We start from the raw sequence: 8,545 nt of genomic DNA, 5'->3' as shown, positions 1-8,545 counted from the left end.
CGTCCATTCTAAACTTCTTTAGAATCTTGTCTAGGTATGTACTCTGTGATAGCCCTATTAGACGTCTTGATCTATCTCTATAAATCTTGATGCCTAATATATACGATGCTTCACCAAGGTCTTTCATTGAAAAACTATTATTCAAATAACCTTTTACACTGCTTAATAGTTCTATATCATTCCCAATCAATAATATGTCATCTACATATAATATCGGGAATGCTACGGAGCTCCCACTCACTTTCTTGTAAATACGAGGCCTCTCCATGACACTTGTATAAACCCGAAGTCTTTGATCACCTTATCAAAGCGTCGGTTCCAACTTCTCGATGCTTGCTTCGGTCCATAAATTGAATGCTGAAGTTTGCATACTTTGTCGAATTTTTAGGATCGACAAAACCTTTGGGTTGTACCATATACAACTCTTCCTCAATGTCTCCATTAAGGAACGCCGTTTTGACATCCATCTGCCAAATCTCATAATCGAAAAATGCAGCTATTGCTAACAAAATCCTCACAGACTTTAGCTTCGCTACGGTGAGAAAGTCTCATCGTAGTCAACACCTTGAATTTGTCGGAAACCCTTTGCGACAAGTCGAGCTTTATAGACAGTAATATTACCATCTGTTTTTCTCTTGAAGATCCATTTATTCTCGACAGCCTTGCGGCTATCAGGTAAGTCTACCAAAGTCCACACTTTGTTATCATACATGGATCCCATTTCGGATTTCATGGCTTCTTGCCTTTTGTTGGAATCTGGGCTCATCATCGCTTCTTCATACGTCGTAGGGTCTTCATCATTGTTGTCCACAATCATGACATTTAGACGAGGATCATACCAATCAGGAGTGGCACGTTCCCTTGTCGATCTGCGAGGTTCAGTAGCTATCTCGTTCGAAGTTTCATGATCATTATCATTAGCTTCCTCTGTTGCCGGTGTAGGGGGCACAGGAACAACTTCTGGTACTGCGCTACTCTGATCAATGAGTGAAGATTCAGTAATCTCGCCGAGTTCTACTTTTCTTCCAGTCACTTCTTTAGTGAGAAATTCTTTCTCAAGAAAGGTTCCGTTCTTAGCAACAAAGATCTTGCCTTCGGATTTGTGATAGAAAGTGTACCCTATAGTTTCCTTAGGGTATCCTATGAAGACGCATTTCTCCGCTTTGGGTTCTAGCTTGTCCGGTGATACGTCTCAAACGTATCTATAATTTCTTATGTTCCATGCTACTTTTATGATGATACTCACATGTTTTATACACATTATATGTCATATTTATGCATTTTCCGGCACTAACCTATTGACGAGATGCCGAAGAGCCAGTTGCTGTTTTCTGCTGTTTTTGGTTTCAGAAATCCTAGTAAGGAAATATTCTCGGAATCGGACGAAATAAACGCCCAAGGTCCTATTTTTGCATGAAGCTTCCAGAAGTCCGAAGAGGAAACGAAGTGGGGCCACGAGGTGGCGACACACCAGGGCGGCGCGGCCTGGGCCCTGGCCGCGCGGCCCTATTGTGTGGGGCCCCCGTGACACCTCCTGACCTGCCCTTCCGCCTACTTAAAGTCTTCGTCGCGAAACCCCCAGTACCGAGAGCCACGATACGGAAAACCTTCCAGAGACGCTGATACGTCTCCAACGTATCTATAATTTCTGATGTTCCATGCTTGTTTTACGACAATACCAACATGTTTTGTTCACACTTTATATCATTTTTATGCGTTTTTCGGAACTAACCTATTGACGAGATGCCACAGTGCCAGTTCCTGTTTTCTGCTGTTTTTGGTTCCAGAAAGGCTGTTCGGGCAATATTCTCGGAATTCGACGAAACGAAGACCAAACCTCCTATTTTTCCCGGAAGGCTCCAGAACACCGAAGAAGAGTCGGAGAGGGGCTAGAGGGCCACCACACCATAGGGCGGTGCGGCCCGGCCTGGGCCCGCGCCGGCCTGTGGTGGGGAGCCCCCAGGTGCCCCCCTGCGCCGCCTCTTCGCCTATAAAATCCCTTTCGACCTAAAAACACCGTAACTCTTGACGAAACTCCAGAAAGACTCCAGGGGCGCCGCCGCCATCGCGAAACTCCAATTCGGGGGACAGAACTCTCTGTTCCGGCACCCTGCCGGGGCGGGGAATTTCCCCCGGAGTCATCTCCACCGCCGTCTCCACCGCCATCTTCACCGCCATTGCTGTCTCCATGATGAGGAGGGAGTAATCCACCCCTGGGGCTGAGGGCTCTACCGTAGCTATGTGGTTAATCTCTCTCTCTGTACTCCAATACAATGATCTCGTGAGTTGCTTTGCATGATTGAGATCCATATGATGAGCTTTGTATCGCTACTAGTTTATGTGCTACTCATGTGATGTTATTAAAGTAGTCTATTCCTCCTGCGTGGTGTAAAGGTGACTAGTGTGTGCACCGTGTGGTTCTTGTCGTAGGCTATGATCATGATCTCTTGTAGATTGTGGAGTTAATTATCATTATGATAGTATTGATGTGATCTATTCCTCCTTCATAGTGTAATGTGGACGGTGTGTGCACTATGTTAGTTCTTGGTTTATCTTGCAATGATCTATTATGCTCTAAGGTTATTTAAATATGAACATTGAATTGTGGAGCTTGTTAACTCCGGCATTGAGGGTTCGTGTAATCCTACGCAATGTGTTCATCATCCAACAAAAGAGTGTATGTAGCACATATGAGAAAGAGTTATTTATTATGCGATCAATGTTGAGAGTGTCCACTAGTGAAAGTATGATCCCTAGGCCTTGTTTCCAAACATCGAATCTCCGTTTATTTACTGTACTGTTGCATGTTTACTCGCTGCCATATTTTATTCAGATTGCTATTACCACTCATATACATCCATACTACTTGTATTTCACTATCTCTTCGCCGAACTAGTGCACCTATACATCTGACAAGTGTATTAGGTGTGTTGGGGACACAAGAGACTTCTTGCTTTGTGGTTGCAGGGTTGCTTGAGAAGGATATCTTTGACCTCTTCCTCCCTGAGATCGATAAACCTTGGGTGATCCACTTAAGGGAAACTTGCTCGCTGTTCTACAAACCTCTCGCTCTTGGAGGCCCAACACTTGTCTACAAGAATAGAAGCTCCCGTAGACATCAAGCATTTTTCTGGCGCCGTTGCCGGGGAGGTAAGGTAAAAGGTATTCACATCCTCCGACTACTAAGCTATTTCCTAGCACTGTTGCCGGTGTGTGAGTGCTCGAAGCTATTTCCTTTAGATCTTGCAATTGCATCTTTTTGTTTCTTGTTTTTATTTTCACTAGTTAGGCATAATGGAAAGCAACAAAAAATTTGGTGAGCTTTTTAATCTTTTTCCTGATTTAGAATTGTTTGGTGCGAACATTAAAAAACCAATGGAACCTTATTCGCATGCTAGTAGCGATGTTATTAGTATGAATGCAATTACTGCTAATGCTATGGAGAAGTCTAAGCTTGGGGAAGCTAGTTTTTGTGATCTTTTTAGCTTCCCATCTTTAGGGGAGAAAATTTGCTCTGATAATACTTTATCTCCCATATGCGATAACTCTAATGATGCTTGTGATATTTTAAATGCACCTACTGAAAGTATTCCATATAAAATACCTATGAAAATTATTGAACGTGTTATGGATAACCGCTATGAAGGGGATGGAACTGTGCATCCCGGAGATCATTTACTTGTTTTTGCATGAATTATGCGGGTTATTCAAGTGTGCAGGTATCTCTATGGATGAAGTGAAGAAAAAATTATTCTCTATGTCGTTGTCCGGTAAAGCGGCGCATTGGCATAAGCTAGCTGAAGGATGAGCATTCTCTTGATTGGAAGGATATTGTGCCTCTATTTTATTCTAAATTCTATCCTCCAAGTGAAATTCACAAAGACCGAAACCGAATATATAATTTCTGGCCTCATGATGGAGAGAGTATTGCCCAAGCATGGGAGAGATTGAAGTCTTTAATGCTCAAATGCCCCAATCATGAGCTTCCGGGTAATATCATCATTGATAATTTCTATGCAAGACTTTCTTTTCAAGATAAGACCTTGCTCTGGATGCTACTTGTTACGGATCATTCACGCGCAACAAAGAAGAGTTTAAAAGGGACCTTCTTGATCGGATTAAGGAGAACGCTGAAGATTGGGAGAACGACAAAGGTAAAGAGTCGGTATAAATTATGATTATGAATGCATTGAAACTTTTATGGATACCGATAAATTTCGAAATATGAGTGCTACTTATGCTCTTGACTCTCAAGTTGCTGCAAATCTTTATAAAGCCTTTGCTTCTCATTTTGAATTGCCTAAAAAGAATTTTGATAAGTATCATGAACCTTTTAAAGAGGCTTGCATGAAGAATGAAATTGTTGTTAATTATTGTAATAAGCATGCTCAAACTCCTAAGAATGCTATTTCCTATAAGCATGTTAATTTTTGTGGAATACATAGACCTTGTGGAATTAATCAAATCGAAGATGAATATTGTATCCATCATGCTAATGAAAAAACTAGAAAGTGGTTTAGGGCTCTAGATGATCTTGGTAAAAAAGTTTGTGCCCTCTATCCTTTTATTTGTGAAGTTTGCCATGAAGTGGGTCATTTTAATTTTCAATGCTCCTCCAATGATAATTTGAACCCAATGAGTGCTGCAAATTTGTATTGTGATGATGAAATTACTCCTAATCAGCATGATGAACTTACTTTATTTTTGGGGTGTGAGGAACTGTCAAGAAAAATCTCTTTGTTGCATATGAGTGATCTTGATATTGATGATGTCCTGCATGGGTGTTTTCTTATTGCATTGATAATAGCCATACAAATACTTACATACAAAATATTTTAGAAGATGACACCTTGCCAAAATATGATAGGACCATTGTGTGTTTTCAACTAATTAATGAAAAGGAGGGATCCTCCCAAGTTTCTTCTATTGTTTCGAAAGTAAATCAGGTTATGCGGACAAGCCACCCTTCAAGCCTCTTCCTCCTAAAGAATGGAACAAGAAGAAGGGAACGAAGAAGAAGAAGAAGAAGAAGAAGAAGAAGGAGAATAAAAAGAAAGAGGTAACGGCGTATCCCCGCGTGAATGAGATAACGCTAGGTAACCGTAAGTATGTTGCTCCTAATCATTATTATGATAATGAATCTGAATACGATGATCTTCCTATGCCCTTTACATACATTAGCGATCATGATTTGAATGAGCACACTACTTTTGATATTACAAATCTCTGGGAAACTAATTCTAAAAATGATGATAATAATTGCCATAGTGTCAGTGCTATCCATGCTTCCTCCCATAATGATATAGAAAGCTCTAAGCTTGGGGAAGAGGTGTTTGAAAATCGTTTAGCTACTGGTCATTATGTTCTTGATACATCTCCTTCTAATAACAATGATGGTGTGGACACAGATAAACCGACTGTGAAAGATAACTATTCTATTTCTTATGATGACACTGTGCCTCCGATCTTTGATGATTATTATAAAGAATGCTATGATATAGGTTATAACTATCCTTATGAAACTTGTCATAGTCATGATTGTATTACCAAAAACAATTCCCTTAATATGCAACTTGTTTACCATGTTCAAATTCTTGATAATAATCTTGCTCCAATTACTATTAATGAGAATAACTTTTCTTATGCCAAATTTAATGATACTTCTATGCATATGAACCATGATAAGAATGTTTTAAGTGATGGGTATATTGTGGATTTCATCAATGATGCTACTGAAAGTTATTATGAGAGAGGGAAATATGGTTATATGCATCTTAATTTATGTCGAGAATCTTGAAGTTACTCGTGTTTTATCCTCTTATGCTTGTCACTTTGTTCTTCATGAATTCATTTGTGTACAAGACTCCTCTTCATAGGAAGCATGTTAGACTTAAATGTGTTTTGGATTTGCTTCTTGATGCTCTCTTTTTGCTCCAAATACTATTTCCTGCGAGCGTAACATTAAAACTGCTGAGCCCATCTTAATGGCTATAAAGAAAGAACTTCTTGGGAGATAACCCATGTGTTATTTTGCTACAGTACTTTGTTTTATATTTGTGTCTTGGAAGTTGTTTACTACTGTAGCAACCTCTCCTTATCTTATTTTATTGCATTGTTGTGCCAAGTAAAGTCTTTGATAGAAAGGTTGATACTAGATTTGGATTACTGCGCAGAAACAGATTTCTTTGCTGTAACGAATCTGGGTCTAATTCTCTGTAGGTAACTCATAAAATTAAGCCAATTTACGTGAGTGATCCTCAGATATGTACGCAACTTTCATTCAATTTGAGCATTTTCATTTGAGCAAGTCTGGTGCCCTTTTAAAATTCGTCTTTACGGACTGTTCTGTTTTGACAGATTCTGCCTTTTATTTCGCATTGCTTCTTTCGCTGTGTTGGGTGGATTTCTTTGTTCCATTACCTTCCAGTAGCTTTGAGCAATGTCCAGAAGTGTTAAGAATGATTGTGTCACCTCTGAACATGTGAATTTTTAATTATGCACTAACCCTCTAATGAGTTTGTTTCGAGTTTGGTGTGGAGGAAGTTTTCAAGGGTCAAGAGAGGAGGATGATATACTATGATCAAGGAGAGTGAAAGCTCTAAGATTGGGGATGCCCCGGTGGTTCATCCCTGCATATTTCAAGAAGACTCAAGCATCTAAGCTTGGGGATGCCCAAGGCATCCCCTTCTTCATCGACAAATTATCAGGTTCCTTCTCTTGAAACTATATTTTTATTCGGTCACATCTTATGTACCTTACTTGGAGCGTCTGTATGTTTCTTGTTTTTGTTTTTGTTTGAATAAATGCTTGTGTGGGAGAGAGACACGCTCCGCTGGTTCGTATGAACACATGTGTTCTTAGCTTTTAATTTTCATGGCGAAGGATGAAACTGCTTCGTTAATTGTTATATGGTTGGAAACGGGAAATGCTACATGTAGTAACTGGTATGATGTCTTAAATAACTTGATACTTGGCAATTGTTGTGCTCATGTTTAAGCTCTTGCATCATATACTTTGCACCTATTAGTGAAGAAATACATAGAGCTTGTTAAAATTTGGTTTGCATGAGTGGTTTCTCTAGAGTCTAGATATTTTATAGTGAGACAATGTATAGTCTTATAATGCTTGTAATATGTCTTTTATGTAAGTTTTGATGTACTAGTTTATGCTTGTGTTTGCTTCAAACAACCTTGCTAGCCTAAGCCTTGTATCGAGAGGGAGTACTTCTCATGCATCCAAAATCCTTGAGCCAACCACTATGCCATTTGTGTCCACCATACCTACCTACTACATGGTATTTCTCCGCCATTCCAAAGTAAATTGCTTGAAGTGCTACCTTTAAATTTCTATCCTCTACCTTTACAATATATAGCTCATGGGACAAATAGCTTAAAAACTATTGTGGTATTGAATATGTACTTATGCACTTTATCTCTTATTAAGTTGCTTGTTGTGCGATAACCATGTTTTGGGGACGCCACCAACTATTCTTTGTTGAATATCATGTGAGTTGCTATGCATGTCCGTCTTGTCTGAAGTAAGAGAGATCTACCACCTTAATGGTTGGAGCATGCATATTGTTAGAGAATAACATTGGGCCGCTAACTAAAGCCATGATTCATGGTGGAAGTTTCAGTTTTGGACATATATCCTCAATCTCATATGAGAATAATAATTGTTGCCACATGCTTATGCATTAAAGAGGAGTCCATTATCTGTTGTCCATGTTGTCCCGGTATGGATGTCTAAGTTGAGAATAATCAAAAGCGAGAAATCCAAAATGCGAGCTTTCTCCTTAGACCTTTGTACGAGGCGGCATGGAGGTACCCCATTGTGACACTTGGTTAAAACATGTGTATTGCGATGATCCGGTAGTCCAAGCTAATTAGGACAAGGTGCGGGCACTATTAGTATACTATGCATGAGGCTTGCAACTTGTAAGATATAATTTACATAACTCATATGCTTTATTACTACCGTTGACAAAATTGTTTTCTTGCTTTCAAAACCAAAGCTCTAGCACAAATATAGCAATCAATGCTTCCCTCTGCGAAGGGCCATTCTTTTACTTTTATGTTGAGTCAGTTTACCCATTTCTCTATCATAGAAGCAAACACTTGTGATTAACTATGCATTGATTCTTACATACTTGCATATTATACTTGTTATATTGCTTTGCATTGACAATTATCCATGAGATATACATGTTACAAGTTGAAAGCAACTACTGAAACTTAATCTTCCATTGTGTTGCTTCAATGTCTTTACTTTGAATTTATTGCTTTATGAGTAACTCTTATGCAAGACTTATTGATACTTGTCTTGAAAGTACTATTCATGAAAAGTCTTTGCTATATGATTCAATTGTTTACTAATTGCATTAATATTGTTTTGAATCGCTGCATTCATCTCATATGCTTTACAATAGTATGATTAAGATTATGTTGGTAGCATGTCACCTCAGAAATTATATTTTATCGTTTACCTACTCGAGGACGAGTAGGAACTAAGCTTGGGGATGCTGATACGTCTCCAACGTATCTAT

Source organism: Lolium rigidum, chromosome 6 (genome assembly GCF_022539505.1).
Source record: "Lolium rigidum isolate FL_2022 chromosome 6, APGP_CSIRO_Lrig_0.1, whole genome shotgun sequence".
NCBI classification, from domain to species: domain Eukaryota; kingdom Viridiplantae; phylum Streptophyta; class Magnoliopsida; order Poales; family Poaceae; genus Lolium; species Lolium rigidum.
Note: the sequence above shows the minus strand (reverse complement) of the source record.